Source organism: Procambarus clarkii, chromosome 90, assembly GCF_040958095.1.
Source record: "Procambarus clarkii isolate CNS0578487 chromosome 90, FALCON_Pclarkii_2.0, whole genome shotgun sequence".
Taxonomy (NCBI): domain Eukaryota; kingdom Metazoa; phylum Arthropoda; class Malacostraca; order Decapoda; family Cambaridae; genus Procambarus; species Procambarus clarkii.
Genome location: NC_091239.1, coordinates 18,655,789 through 18,671,378, shown reverse-complemented (window position 1 = coordinate 18,671,378; position 15,590 = coordinate 18,655,789). Strand labels below are relative to the sequence as shown.

The following is a 15,590-nucleotide window of genomic DNA, read 5'->3' as shown; positions in this document are numbered from 1 at the left end:
CTACCAACCCATAAACAAAAAATATAGTCGGCTAACAACACCCCGAGCATGTTACGCACCCGCTTGGAGCCCCGAGGGAACGAAAAAACAAATCCGCAATAGGTCGACCTGCACCCCTGGACCACAAAAGGCTGCAATGACATCCTGCAACCACCCAACCAAACCCTGAACCCGCGCACAAAAATAAAAGACGTGCAACCGAGTCTCACGTCCCCCACAATGAACACAACTCTCAGAGGCGACCAAACCCAACATAAAGAGCCTCGCATTCGTAGCCAAAGACTCATGCAAATATCGAAAACCCAACTCACGCGTCCGTGGCGCAATACACGGCCCACTCAACGCCTCCCACACATTCCCCCAGTCGAAACAAGGGTACAAACTTTCGACCCTGGGAGGAACCCGAGAGGCAAGCGCCCCATACACCTCCCGACAACCAAAAGAGACAAACCCAGGAAATCGACAAAATGCCTGAAGGATCAAAACCGCCCACGAATACACTGGAGGCGTATACAGGGCCACCTCCTGGCAACGATCCAGATCAAGCAAAAAACTAAACCTCATAGAGCAGTAAAGCAACCCCAAGGAGTTTAACCCACCCCTTAACACCAAACTCCTCCGAACCGACCCCCAAAACAAAGCCAACGCCTTCACATAGACATCAGGAATACCAATTCCACCTTCTGACACCTTAAGACATAACGTAGATCGACGAACCGGATGATACCGGCCACACCACACATAACGATACACCAAACCCTCCAGAGCGCGAGCCTTCCGCCGATCCAACGGAAAACACTGCGCAACAAACCAGACCCGCGACAAAACCTTAAAAGACACGACAATCGCCCGCTGGTAAATAGTCAGGGCCCGTTGCGACAACATCCCCACAGCTACGCCCACCCCCCGCGAAACTGCCTCCCAATTAAACTCCAAAGACTGCACATACGACCTAAACCACGTAATCCCCAGAACCCGAATGGACTGAACCACCGGAAACCACAAACCAGACCACACCAAACGAGAGGCCCAACCCCCCAACCCCAGAAGACAAGACTTTCCACGATTGACCAAAGCCCCTGTAGCTGGTTTATACCTGGTTGATGGGGTTCTGGGAGTTCTTCTACTCCCCAAGCCCGGCCCGAGGCCAGGCTTGACTTGTGAGAGTTTGGTCCACCAGGCTGTTGCTTGGAGCGGCCCGCAGGCCCGCAGGCCCACATACCCACCACAGCCCGGTTGGTCCGGCACTCCTTGGAGGAATAAATCTAGTTTCCTCTTGAAAATGTCCACGGTTGTTCCGGCAATATTTCTTATGCTTGCTGGGAGGACGTTGAACAACCGGGGACCTCTGATGTTTATACAGTGTTCTCTGATTGTGCCTATGGCACCTCTGCTCTTCACTTGTTCTATTCTACATTTTCTTCCATATCGTTCACTCCAGTACGTTGTTATTTTACTGTGTAGATTTGGTACTTGGCCCTCCAGTATCTTCCAGGTGTGAATTATTTGATATCTCTCTCGTCGTCTTTCTAGTGAGTACATTTGGAGGGCTTTGAGACGATCCCAATAATTTAGGTGCTTTATTGCGTCTATGCGTGCCGTATATGTTCTCTGTATTCACTCTATTTCAGCAATCTCTCCTGCTCTGAAGGGGGAAGTGAGTACTGAGCAGTACTCAAGACGGGACAACACAAGTGACTTGAAGAGTACAACCATTGTGATGGGATCCCTGGATTTGAAAGTTCTCGTAATCCATCCTATCATTTTTCTGGCTGTCGCAATATTTGCTTGGTTATGCTCCTTAAACGTTAGGTCGTCAGACATTATTATTCCCAAATCCTTTACATGCTGTTTTCCTACTATGGGTACATTTGATTGTGTTTTGTACTCTGTATTATGTTTAAGGTCCTCATTTTTACCGTACCTGAGTACCTGGAATTTATCACTGTTAAACATCATGTTATTTTCTGATGCCCAGTCGAAAACTTTATTAATATCAGCTTGAAGTTTTTCAATGTCCTCACCCGAGGTAATTTTCATACTGATTTTTGTGTCATCTGCAAAGGATGATACGAAGCTGTGACTTGTATTTTTGTCTATATCTGATATGAGAATAAGGAAAAGCAGCTGTGCAAGGACTGTACCCTGAGGTACAGAGCTTTTCACTGCACTTTGACTAGATTTTATATGGTTGACCGTTACTCGCCGAGTCCTGTTTGACAGAAAACTGAGTATCCATCGTCCTACTTTACCGGTTATTCCCATTGACTTCATTTTGTGTGCTATCACGCCATGGTCACATTTATCGAAAGCCTTTGCGAAGTCCGTGTATATCACATCAGCATTCTGTTTTTCTTCTAATGCCTCAGTGACTTTGTCGTAGTGCTCAAGTAGCTGTGAGAGGCACGATCTTCCCGCTCGAAATCCTTGTTGGCCTGGGTTGTGAAGGTCATTGGTCTCCATGAAATTGGTGACCTGACTCCTAATCACTCTCTCAAATACTTTTATGATGTGCGATGTTAGTGCAACTGGTCTATAATTTTTTGCCAATGCTTTGCTCCCTCCCTTGTGTAGAGGGGCTATGTCTGCTACTTTAAGTGCATCTGGTATCTCCCCCGTGTCCAAGCTCTTCCTCCACACTATACTGAGTGCCTGTGCTACCGGCACTTTGCATTTTTTTATAAATATTGAATGCCATGAGTCTGGACCTGGGGCTGACTCAAACCAGCTGACTCAAACATGGTTAGGTCAAACATGACTGGGGACATGCTGACTGGGGACCAGCTGACTCAAACTGAAGCACCAAATCCTGAACAGCAGGCACAGAACCCTCAGAGGCAACAAACAAGACAGTGTCGTCCGCATAACCACAAATCTTGAGGGACAAGCCATTCGGCAAACACGGTGAGACAACTGAACGACAAGCACGCACTGCGCGAACAAAGGGCTCCTGAAACAGAATATAGAGAAGCATCGACAGAGGACACCCCTGTCGAACCGAACGTCGAATAGCGAAGGGAGCACTAAGGAACCCATTGACACACACCCTACTACCACAACCAGCATACAACATCCGTATCCAGCCCACAAACTGGGGCGGGAAACCAAAACAAACCCAATTGGCACGCGATCAAAAGCCTTGGACCAATCCAGGCTTATGGCCGCGGGAACACCAGACTCCTCCACATAGAGGAGCAAATCCCGGAAAAAGGAATTGCATTGCACCAACGACCTACCCAGAACGCCACAAAACTGACCCCAAGAGATCACCGACCCAACAACCGAGCGCAAACGTCCAGCCAACAACTTGGAAATAATCTTGTAATCCACATTTAGCGACGTAATAGGCCGCCAATTTGCAAAATAACTTAAGTCCCCCGGCTTCGGAAGAAGCCGCACAAGACCATCATTTTGCGAAACGGACAGAGACAAACTTTGAAGACAAAACCGAACCACCTCCAAAAAATCGGCACCAAGCACATCCCAAAACTCGACATAGAACTCCATCGGAAACCCATCCGACCCTGGAACCTTACCACGACGAAAGGACCGCACAACCTCCCAAAGCTCCGAAGGGCTTACCTCCAGCACAAGACCCACACAATCCATACCCGACAACTCCGGTGCACAGTGTTGGAGAAAGGACTCCATCAACCCCTCATCCCCCGCAATCACCCCATACAAAGACTCCAATTCACCATGCACATAATGCAAAACCGCCCCCGTGTCCGACAAAACCGAACCGTCCGGCCGATGAAGACCTGTCAACAAAACTGAGGCACGCCCCACCCGTTCCCTCTGCAGTAAAAACTGCGAGAGCTTCTCACCACACAACCGTTCCTCCACCCCAGCCCGCACATGTACCCCCTCAGCCATCTCCTCCCTCAGCCCACAAATGAGATCCTTACACACCGAGATCTCCCGAAACCTATCTAAACCCTGATTCAGCAACCTATACAGGTGAAATAACCGTGCCTGCAAGACCCTCAACAGACCAAACCTTCCCGACGCCTCCCGCTTCGCCAACACCCGAAAAAACGACCGACATTCCACCTTAGCCCACTCCCACCACTTCAGGACCGAGGGAAACGCCCCCTTCCGAGCAGCCAAAACAGCCCACCGGGCCCGGAACTGGGCACACACAACAGGGCATTTCAGCAACCCACAATTCAGTTTCCACCAGCCACGGCCAACCCGCACCTGGCTGCGAATCCCCACCTGCAACACCACCATGCAATGGTCCGAGAACCCCACGGGAACCGTCTGCAACGAAAAAACCGAACCACCCCCAGTAGGCACGTAAAAACGATCAAGGCGAGAGCAAGCCCCACGCGAGAGAAAAGTGTACTCCAAAGGACCCCCCCTTGCAACACGGCCGCATCCCGAAACCCGCAACTCTTCACGGTAGCAGTCAAAGCCGGCGAGATATTCGCTAGACGAAGACTATTGCTATACCACGGCGACGTAATACAATTAAAGTCCCCCCCCCCCCAAAATCATCCCCCTCGTATCGTGCCGCAAAAAATGCAGCACATCACGGGAAAAGAAAACCTCCCGGTTCTGCCTCTGCGCCGTCCCAGATGGCGCGTACACATTCAAGAGAGAGACCTCAGACCCCAAAAAGGAGACTCGAACTAACAGCACCTGACCACCCTCGTCCATCTCCGTGTGAAGCACGGAAATCGGGGCCCGCTTAGAAAGCAGGATCAACGTACCTCCACGCAAGCCACGCGAAGGGTTTAACACCACCGTAAACCCCTCAGCCAACACATGTAACAACCCCCCCACCTGCACAAAAGCCACATCCGCCCTCCACTCACGCAGCATCGACACCAGGCCCAATTGCACAGCCACAGAACGCAAATCATTCACATTCAGCGAAGCACATGTTAATTTAGGATCCATTGGGAAAAGAGATAAGCCCTATCTAACCACAAAACCGTCAGACCGGTCCGGCCGACACCCCGTGTATGGAAGCAGTAGCAGACGCCACCGGGTTCCCAGGCGACGGAGACGCACTCCCCACAGGGGGGGGGGGGGGGGGGGGGGAGGCCAGAGTCCTTCCGGAACTTCATCACAAGGCCGTGATCAGCACTGCCACAGTCCCCCGGATCCACCACCGCCCACTCCGGGCTCCATACCCCAGGGGACCCACATACGAGATCACCAGGAGGGTCCACAACACACCCTCCACCGCCGGGCACTGACGGGTCTACTATAGACACCGCCACACCCTCACCATCACCGACACTCGCATCAGGCTCTAACCTCCGCACCGAAGGCCCTCGGTCCCCGGAGCGACCACTCCTGTTCTTCTTCCGGCGCTTCATCCGAGAGCCAGGTTGACCCTGGACAGCAGTGGTGAAAGGACGATGAGAGGGGCGACCCACTTCCAAGAACTCATCTGCCTCCAAGGGTTCCACACCAAGGGCAGAGGCACATACCAATCTAGGCGCACCAGAATCTGGCGCGACATCCTCCACCGGCGACAAAACAGGGCCACGGCTCACCGGAGCGGCTACAGCTATGGCAACCGGAGGAGGATGCACCTCCACATGCGTGACCACCGCACTACCACCCACACCAGGGGGGTCCAGACATCGGACCCGACACGTCAGCACCAGTGGGGCACACCGCACCCACAACGCCATCATCACCGGTAGGTGCAGGGGGAGGGTTCAACCCGGCAGGATCATCCCCCCAGGTCCACAAGGCCATGTAGAGGCGGAAAATCCTCTTCTCGGAAGACACTGACCAACCGGACGGTGCCATTACGGCAACCAGCAGCCTGGTGTCCAGCCATACCGCACAGAAAACATGTGCGCTCCTGTCCTGCATAAAAGCACTGCACCTTGAACCCCAGCAGCACCATCGACGACGGGATCGCCTTCCTCAGCTTCATGGTAACTGTGCGGATACCTATCAGGACGCCACGAAGATGGCCAGACTTCAGCACATTCGCCCGACAGGCGAGAACACTCCCATATCCTCCAAAGAACCGGCGGAGCAGGCTCTCTGGGAACTCAAACGGCAGCCCCCGCACCACCACAAATGTCACTGGAACACACAAGTCCGTTACAGAAACCGTACCCGCCGCGCCAGGCAAAGGTACAGTACGCCCATCATACTTGTCGACCATATCCCGGTACACCACAGCGTCAGTCAGCTTAACCAAGGCCCGATGGTCCCCAGCCAGCTGCACACCACACACATCTGCAGGGTTGAGACCCAGCACATCCAGGAGAGCAACCTCCAACAATGAGTAGTTCACCTGCCCAGAGAAGGCCAGCTCAACCGTATCCACACGCTTTATAGGCGGCATGGGCAACGCCATCCCGCCAGGCCAGAGGCCACAAAAAACGCCACCAGCTGTGTGCACGCCAAACGTCCAGTAAAGATTGAGGAGCGAATGTAAACAGAACCGCTCCGCACGGCTGCCAAACAGCCAATCCCCTCCCATATGGGGGTCTTGTCTCTGTTCTGTCTCGACTACTGTAGCGTCTAATGCTAGGTAATTTACATGAATTGCAGCTACTTGTCGAGAAAATGCATCAGCTACACCATTTTGCTTTCTTTTAATATAACCAAATGTGGGGTTGAACTCTTGAATTGTTAGTAAATATCTAGTAAACTTTCCAACAGGATTCTTATTCTTGAACAATGGAATTAATGGTTGGTGATCTGTAAGGACATGATCTGGGTAATTATAAATTGTATCCCTGAAATGTTTGAGTCCATACAACTGCTAAAGTTTCACGTATTCTTGCACTATAATTTTTTCCTTCTTTAGATAATGTACGGCTAGCATAAGCTATTGCATGATTTATGTGACCTTCGGTTAGATGTAATGCAGCGCCCAAGTAAACATCACTAGCATCTGTGACCAACGTAAAAGGTTAAGAAAAATTGGGAACCTATTGACAGATGACGAGATCAATGCTGCTTTGAGTTTTTTGAATGTTCTTGGGCGTCTTCCCAAACAGAGGGGTCCATATTTTCTTCGCAACTTGTAAAGTGGAGCAGCTATAATATAGAGAATCCAGCAATAAATGAATGATAAAGTCCTACGAGACCTGTGAACGGTCTCTTGGCTCTGCAGTATGAGGCGTTGGAAAATCACGGGCAGCAATAATTTTATATTCATTCATGGTAATGCCTGAAGGGGTGACTGTATGACCTAGGAAATTAATCATCTCCTTTAAAAATAAGCGCTTCGAGAGTTTTATTTTTAAATTTGCTTCTGCAAGCTTTGCAAATACTTTCTCAAGGTTCTGGAAGCGAGTCTAAATATCTTGACATGATTGAGATCATCATGGTATACCAGGAGAGTACTCTATATCAATCTACGAAATAGATTAGTCATGAGCCTCGAAAAGGTTATTGAACTACTCCACAGTGTGAGATTATGCCTACTGGGGTGGCCAGATGTGAATTACCTCATAGAGGACTGCACTGACAACAAGCAATTACTGCAAGAGCAGCTTATTCCTATAAAACTATAATAGGCGTTTAGAGCCGCGGCCAGAGTCCAAATCCTTGTGGGACTCTTATCCACTGGGTCGTGGAGCTCCTGTAACTGCTGAAAGCAGTTGTCAGGGATAGCTCTATTGATTCTCACATCAAATTTATTGGTGTATGTGGCTATGAAATTGGCTCCAGTCTAAGTATCCAGAGTAACATATAATCCACTTCATATGTAATGCAGTCTAATACGGGGGACATGTGTATTGGAGGTGTGAACGAAAAGACACTTGAAGTTTAAAACATTTATTCATAAAACTTGACTATTGTGCCTTTGTATTCTTATTAAGTGTTACGTTAAAGTCCTTAGTGGCACGCTAGCAATACTATACAAGCCAGTATAGTTGAACTTACGATTCAGATCACTCGCGGCTTGAACATAAACTGAAAACAGTGGGTGATCACTCAGACGCAAGTACCAGTTTGTTATGACTGCGGCAAACTATTATAATACCAACAATAATTAAAGACACAACAGACAGACCTGTCAGACAGTCCACCATGCATCAAGAAGTTAATTACGTTAAAGCTCGTCTCTCCGGATTCCAGTCAAAACAATCAATTGCGATACAATAATTTGACAAACACACAACAATTGATTCTATACACAGATTCTACAGCAAAAAGAGGAATAGCCATTTCCTGTGCTGAACACTGAACATTAGTTCGAGGAACTGTTCCAGTTGAGTCAGTAGTTTGTATATTTCTTTTATCAAAATAAAAAAAAAAAGTATAGCACAATATACATGACATGAACCTAAGAACAAGAACATAACAACAAAAACATAATCATAAACAGGCATAAAAGAGAACATTGCATAACAAGACCCCAGAAACTCCAGGGACATAAGTCCGTATGCAAAATTAAACATAATAATGGACATACAACAAACGGACGCATACAGACATGGAAAGACACAACAAACTTATAAAGAATAAACCAGACACACACATATACAAAATGCACACAAATACAGAAATAACATAGAGCATAAGCACATCGCACACAAATCATATAAGTAACATAAAAACAAACCATGGCCAAGGCCCAGGTACTACTATATGAAAACCCCAAGAAAGAATCCGGGGCGAACAATGAAGCACTGAGTGTTACGGCCCTACTGGGGCGTAACCGGGTTCTTTTCTGGTGTTATTAGAATTTGGGAATCCGGCCCCAAGTCAGTAGAGGCTTTCAAGGGATGTGTTCCGTAACGCAAGTTAACTTAAAGGGGAGGGATACAAATGTGCTGATTTATATATATTATTACACCACCACCATAAATAAATCTATAAACAGTCACACGGGGGTTATAAATACACCAATGTACAATGACTTGTCTTCCTCCGAAGACTCAGGATGCTCCACGGTGCTCACGATGAGTAGCCCCCTGGTTCTCTTCTTTGGCCCACGATGAATCCTTTTTAATTCTCTCGGCGAATCTACCCTGGCCACAGGCCAGCCAAATCACAGTCCCACTGGGTGCTCCGTCGTGGAGGCCTTCAACCACAATCCAGCCTGTAGCTGGCAGGTTCCGATCAGCTCCGCTGTTTAGGCCACTCCACGACTGATACTAGGGTTGCGAGCCCTAGGCAGGAGCCTTGTGTGATTCCGCTGATCACTCTCCTCTCTCAGCACCACAGTGGCTAGTCTCTTCCACCAGCCAGCCCCGGATAAGGCGATTCCTGATACTGCCACGTCACAGGCAGGCTAACACTCTCAACAGTGTCCGTCCGGGGGTGACTCACAGCTTCCTCAGAGCAAACTCGTGGAGAGACCTTGGCTGCCTTGGGTAGACTGATCCATCGTCCAATACAGCAGTCCCAGGTCGACTCTGTAATCAGACACGTCATTAGTGCTGGGGACACTACATGGGGTCACTAAGAAACCTCACTTACAAGCTTAGACAAAAACGTCCACCTATTTACTCCATAGATGGCGTTCACTGTCCAAGCGCCACCTCACCAGAGGTCAGCAGCGGCTACGTTATGAGCTGATTAAGACGGGAAACCAGCCCCTGTGGCCGGTATATCCCATCCTCGATAGATGGCATTGTCCATGTTGCGGGGTTTTCGGCTGGCGATTCACAGATGGCGCTGATTTCATGGCTCTGTGCTCTAACGCTGGATTCGGATCCGTAACACCTCCCCACCAAAAGAATTTGGTTTAGGTTTCTAAAAAAAAACAAAGGAAACAAACCAAATTAGTCAGTGGTCTAGATGCGGGACAATGCGTCAGCTACCACGTTATCCACTCCTTTGATGTGCTCGATCTGGAGGGGATATTGTTGCAGATGTAGACTCCATCTGGTGAGTCTGAGGTTCTTCTGCCTAAACTGAGCGAGAAACTTTAGAGGGTTATGGTCAGTTCGTACTAATATAGGGTGACTATTACTTGTTAGATATACCTCAAAGTGTTGGACTGAACTGATCAAGGCCAACGTTTCTTTTTCTATGACGGAATAGTTGAGCTGACTGGGGGTAAACTTCTTAGAATGGTAGGCTACAGGATGTTCCACCCCTTTTTCATCCGTCTGAGATAATACGGACCCCAGGCCATAGTCAGAAGTGTCGACAGTCAGGATAAATCTATCCTCAAAACTCGGGAACCTAAGGATCGGAGAAGAGATTAGAATTGCCTTTAGGCTCTCAAAGGCTTCCTGGCACTTCTCATTCCACAATAGTTTTACACCCTTCTTCAAAAGATTTGTCAGGGGGGCGGCGATGGATGAAAAGTTAGGGACAAACTTACGGTAGAAACCAGCCATATCGAGGAAACGTAAGATGTCCTTCCTGGTGGCTGGTGTAGGATACTGGACTATTGCCTCTACCTTGCTGGCCTTTGGCGCAATCCATCCTCCTCCAACCTTATGACCTAAAAAGACGACAGAGGTTCTGGCAAACTCAGATTTGTGTAGGTTGACCACTAATCCCGATTGGAGCATGGCCTCGAAGAAATCCTCTTTGTGACGTAGATGGTCCTGCCAATTAACATCATATATTAGCACATCATCGATGTATACCAAGCTGTTTTCTACGTCATGCAACACAATGCCCATCAGCCTCTGAAAGGTGGAGGCTGCGTTTTTCATCCCGAACGGCATCACCTGACATTCAAACAGCCCGTCAGGAGTCACAAACGCTGATATGGGTTTGGCCCTCTCCGTGAGGGGAACTTGCCAATAGCCCTTGAACAGGTCAAATTTTGTCAGGTAGCTAGCTTTACCTATGGCATAGAGACATTCCTCTACCCTGGGGAGAGGATAGGTATCAGCTACTGTGACCTTATTCACCTGGCGATAATCAATACAGAAACGGTATTTCTTAACAGGTTTGGGCACTAATAGTATCGGGGATGACCATGGGCTCGTGCTCGGGGCTATTAGATGGTGTTTCAGCATGTATTCCACCTCATCTTTCACCACCCTTTTCTTCAGGGGGTTGAGTCGGTAAGGGTGTTGCTTTATAGGCCGGACTCCTTCCTCCAGCACGACATCATGCCATAGGACAGATGTTAGTCCTGGAACATCTCTGAAGATAGTCTTGTACTTTCGGATCATTTGCAGCAATGATGGTTGATCTCCTTCGGCCACATGTGTCAACTTTGCCTGCAAGTTATGTAGAATCTCTGAGTTAGTTAATACCTCCTCCTCCTCCTCCTCAATGTCAACTTTAGTTGTCACCATGGTTATTGGGAGCGTATCTCGACCCTCATATTTTTTATCATGTTAACATGAACTAAAGTTTCTTTCTTCCGGCGGTCTGGAGTGTTAAGGAAGGTTACTAGTCACAATTACCTTTTTAAGACCTGGTAAGGACCTACAAATTTGGCGCTCAAACTTCGTCACTGTAGGTGTACATACCAAAACCAGATCCCCTACTAGGAAATCTTTGTTTGGTCCTCTTATCATACCTGCTCTTGGTGGTCTTTTGCGCACCCTCTAAGGTTTTCTTAGCCATTTCCCATGCAGAGAACAACCTGCCTTTATTTGTAGATAACCAGTCCACAACGTCTTCGTTGGTCTCCTTGTCTAGCTAATGGTCTCGTGCCACTTCTAAGGGACCTCCCACAGAGTGGCCATAAATCATCTTGAATGGGAGATTCCTAGTGATTCGTTAGGCACTGATCTTACCGCAAATAGGAGGTAGGGTAGGTCTTCAACCCACTTACTCTGCCGGTCATAGCAAAACTTCCGAAGCATGCCCTTCAGCGTCTGGTAGAAACGCTCCAAAGCTCCTTGCGACTTGGGATGATAGGCACTGGAGGTAATCTGTTGGATTCCCAGGTCGGCGATCTGTTGGCGAAACAAACGTGACGTAAAATTCGATCCCTGATCCGTCTGAATGGTCTTAGGGAGACCGTATCGCGAGACGAACCAGAGTAGATGTTTCACCAAGACCTTAGCAGTGATGGTCTTAAGGGGGATCGCTTCTGGGTACCTACTAACCCGATCTAGTATAGTGAGCAAATACTGCACCCCTGAGGTAGAAGGCGGAAGCGGGCCTACTATATCCAGGATGAGGTGCTCGAAGGGCTCACCTATGGATGGAATGGGGCATAAAGGGGCTTTGGGGACAGGCTGGTTTGCTTTCCCTGCCATCTGGCAGGTTTTGCAGAAGCGACGTACGTCCTTCTTCATATGCGGCCAATAGAAACACTTGGCTAGTCGTTGATAGGTCTTCGAGACCCCACCATGTCCAGCAAATCTATCGGCATGAGCCGTTTCTAACAGCTTAGATCGGAACACGGCTGGGACGACTATCTGCTCACCTACCTCAGTTGACTGGGGGTATTTCGGAGGATGCCGGCGACACAGTACATCACTCGACCATACGTACAGATCACCACCTTTCGTAGGAGAGTCAAGGGTGTTAGCCAACTTCTGTATCTGAGGGTCCTTTCTCTGCTCTTCTATCAGATGGGCTCAAGTCCAGTGTTCAGGAACCGGCAACGGGACTGGCGGGACTGGTGTGGGGCTACTCGTAACCTGTGGGATAGGAGGAGAGTCAAAGTACTTAAACCTGGTGGTACCTGGAATTGAGCCCGAGACCTTGTTTGTACCGCCGCAATTGGACTTGTCTCTTCACACACTGGATCTTCGACTACCACGGGATAGTTAGGTAACAAACCTAGGGCTAAGTCATTGGCCAAAATAACGTCAATCCCATCTATGGGAAGACTATCCACCACAGCCAACTGACACTCACCTTTGAAGTGTTGGGATTCTAGACGCACCTGTACCAAAGGGGCAACGTACAATGTGGAAGGGAATCCACCCAGGATTACCTTCTGTGTCCCATTCGCTGATATACCTTCGGGTAATGAATTTTCCATAATCAGAGACTGGGCAGCTCCACTGTCTCTGAGTACTACCACGGGCTTACCCGAGTGGTCATTTGATACATACCCTTGGGAAGTATATGGGGCGAATAATTCTTTCCTCATCTCTAGGGAGGATGTCGGTGGTGCTATACTATTTACCAGCATAACCTCCCTACGTGGATTGTTACCTGTATTGCTACGACACCTAGCAGCAATGTGTCCTTTCTTTCCGCAGGTCCAACACATTATGTCCCTTTTTGGACTAATCCTCCTAAGACTATCTGGGGTTGATTTGGCGGCACTACGAGGGGCGGTCTTATCCTCCGGTTTGTTTGACTGTATATCCTGAATAGGTCTTCGGGACATACCTAGCAGAAGGCCTGTGTGTCAGGATGTATTCTTCAGCCATAGTGGCTCCTGCACTTTAGGTCTCTACCTGTTGTTCTTCTAAGTACGTCTTCAGATCTCCGGACAGACAGTCTTTGAAGTCCTATAACAATATGAGCTGCTCGAGGTCTTCTTTGGTCTCCACCTTCCGAGAGGCACACCACTCTTGGAAAAGCCGTTCCTTGGTGGTCGCAAATTCGGTGAACGTGTGTTCCAAGGTCTTTTTCAAGTTTCTAAACTTCTGCCTGTAAGCCTCGGGTACCAATTGGTAAGCCATGAGCACTACCTTCTTCACCTTATCGTAATCGCCGGAGTCATCAAGGGACTCAAGGTTACAGCCGAGGTAACGGATAAACGTCTCGCTCGGAAGGATGCACTAGCCAAGGGCAAAATGAAAATTGCTCATGATCACCGTGCAAAGGAACAATTCATAAAGGTTGGAGATACTGTTCTAGTTAAAAAGAAAAAAGAGGGAAAGTTAGATATGCCGTATGATACAAAACCATATAAAGTGATTAGTGTGAAAGGAACTATGGTAACAGCGAGTAATAGAGATCATAGTATAGCACGTAATATGGCTTATTTCAGTGATTCCAACTAGTGTAGAAAATGATGAAGCGCAAAGTCGTACAAACGATAAAGAAAAAAGTTATAACCGGACAAACAATTCATCAAGGGATATTCTTAATTTAAGGACTCTCGTCCTAAATGTCATGTTAAACGCCCTAAGCAATTTGATGATTGTGTTCTTACGTAATGCAAAGTATTTACTTATTATGCTAAACTAAATTTAATGTTGTTTGAATAATGCAGATCTCTCATTCAATATTTTGTAAGTTTGTAGTACAGTTTCTTTCATTTTTGTTTAACATTGCGTTTGTATTTTTAACTTTGATATCCTGTGTGGTAGAGATTAAGTTGATTAAATTTTTTGTGCTTAATTAATGTGAAATGTATGCAACATATTTTGATATGTTATTAACACAAAGTAAGTTATTAACTTTGCTTTGTGCTACAAGCATGGTAGACATCCTGTATTCATTCTTTTTAAAGAAAAGGAGGGATGTCATGTTCATAGCAAACGGCACTATCCGTTTGTATGCGCTGCGTTCTGTACGCCAGCAGTAGAAAAAGAGAGCGTACAGGACGCCCGCCAAGCTTGGAAGCTGCTAGTCATGTATCTTTTAGAAATATTAAAGTCAGTAACCAAGCAATGGCTTTATATCATCCTTACAACCAAGACTTCCTCAGCAACACACAACACTACAGATACCAGGCAGTTTACGACAGAAGTTGTGGTTTGCAATTGTTTCTTTGTCGTGTGAAAATGTCTATTGGTCACAAGAGCTTGGGTGTACATAGTGCAGCAGGTATGAGCGAAGTGTTTATACTTGCACATTGTTAGGACATACTTTAAAAAGGCGTACTGTTGTTTCAGGTGTGAGGGACTCCAGGTCTTGTTCACCGTCCATTGCCAGTGTTGGTGAGGCAGCTTCTGACACAGCACGAGGGACTACAGGTCTTGTCCACCGTCCATTCTTGTTTATTAGAAATAAATTGTTTATAAGGAATCACATGTGAAAGATAGTTAAACATTTGTATAAATTTTAAATCCATACATAAAGTTTCAATAAATGACTTGGCAATTTTAAACAGGATTAAATAAGGTGTAACAACTACACTAGAACTTACTCAGCAGCTTTTAAGATGTTCCAGGAATTCCACACCGCTAATAAACTCAACATATTCCAGGGGTTCTACGAGATACTAATGACATTTGAGAGATACCAAAATGGTTTCCAATCAATGTCAGTAAAAAATGAACACCAGGCAGCAGCCCCAGTCGCACACCAGGCAGCAGCCCCCAGTCGCACACCAGGCAGCAGCCCCCAGTCGCACACCAGGCAGCAGCCCCCAGTCGCACACCAGGCAGCAGCCCCCAGTCGCACACCAGGCAGCAGCCCCCAGTCGCACACCAGGCAGCAGCCCCCAGTCGCACACCAGGCAGCAGCCCCCCGTCGCACACCAGGCAGCAGCCCCCCGTCGCACACCAGGCAGCAGCCCCCCGTCGCACACCAGGCAGCAGCCCCCGTCGCACACCAGGCAGCAGCAGCCCCCCGTCGCACACCAGGCAGCAGCAGCCCCCCGTCGCACACCAGGCAGCAGCAGCCCCCCGTCGCACACCAGGCAGCAGCAGCCCCCCGTCGCACACCAGGCAGCAGCAGCCCCCCGTCGCACACCAGGCAGCAGCAGCCCCCCGTCGCACACCAGGCAGCAGCAGCCCCCCGTCGCACACCAGGCAGCAGCAGCCCCCCGTCGCACACCAGGCAGCAGCAGCCCCCCGTCGCACACCAGGCAGCAG

At 48.4% G+C, this 15,590-nt stretch overlaps 1 long non-coding RNA gene across 1 annotated transcript in view; it reads left to right on the top strand.

Annotated features, from left to right (window-relative positions):
• LOC138359237 (uncharacterized) overlaps nt 1–15,590 on the top strand; it is a 274,126-nt gene that overhangs the window by 194,268 nt on the left and 64,268 nt on the right. The gene's annotated exons all lie outside the window — the stretch shown is intronic.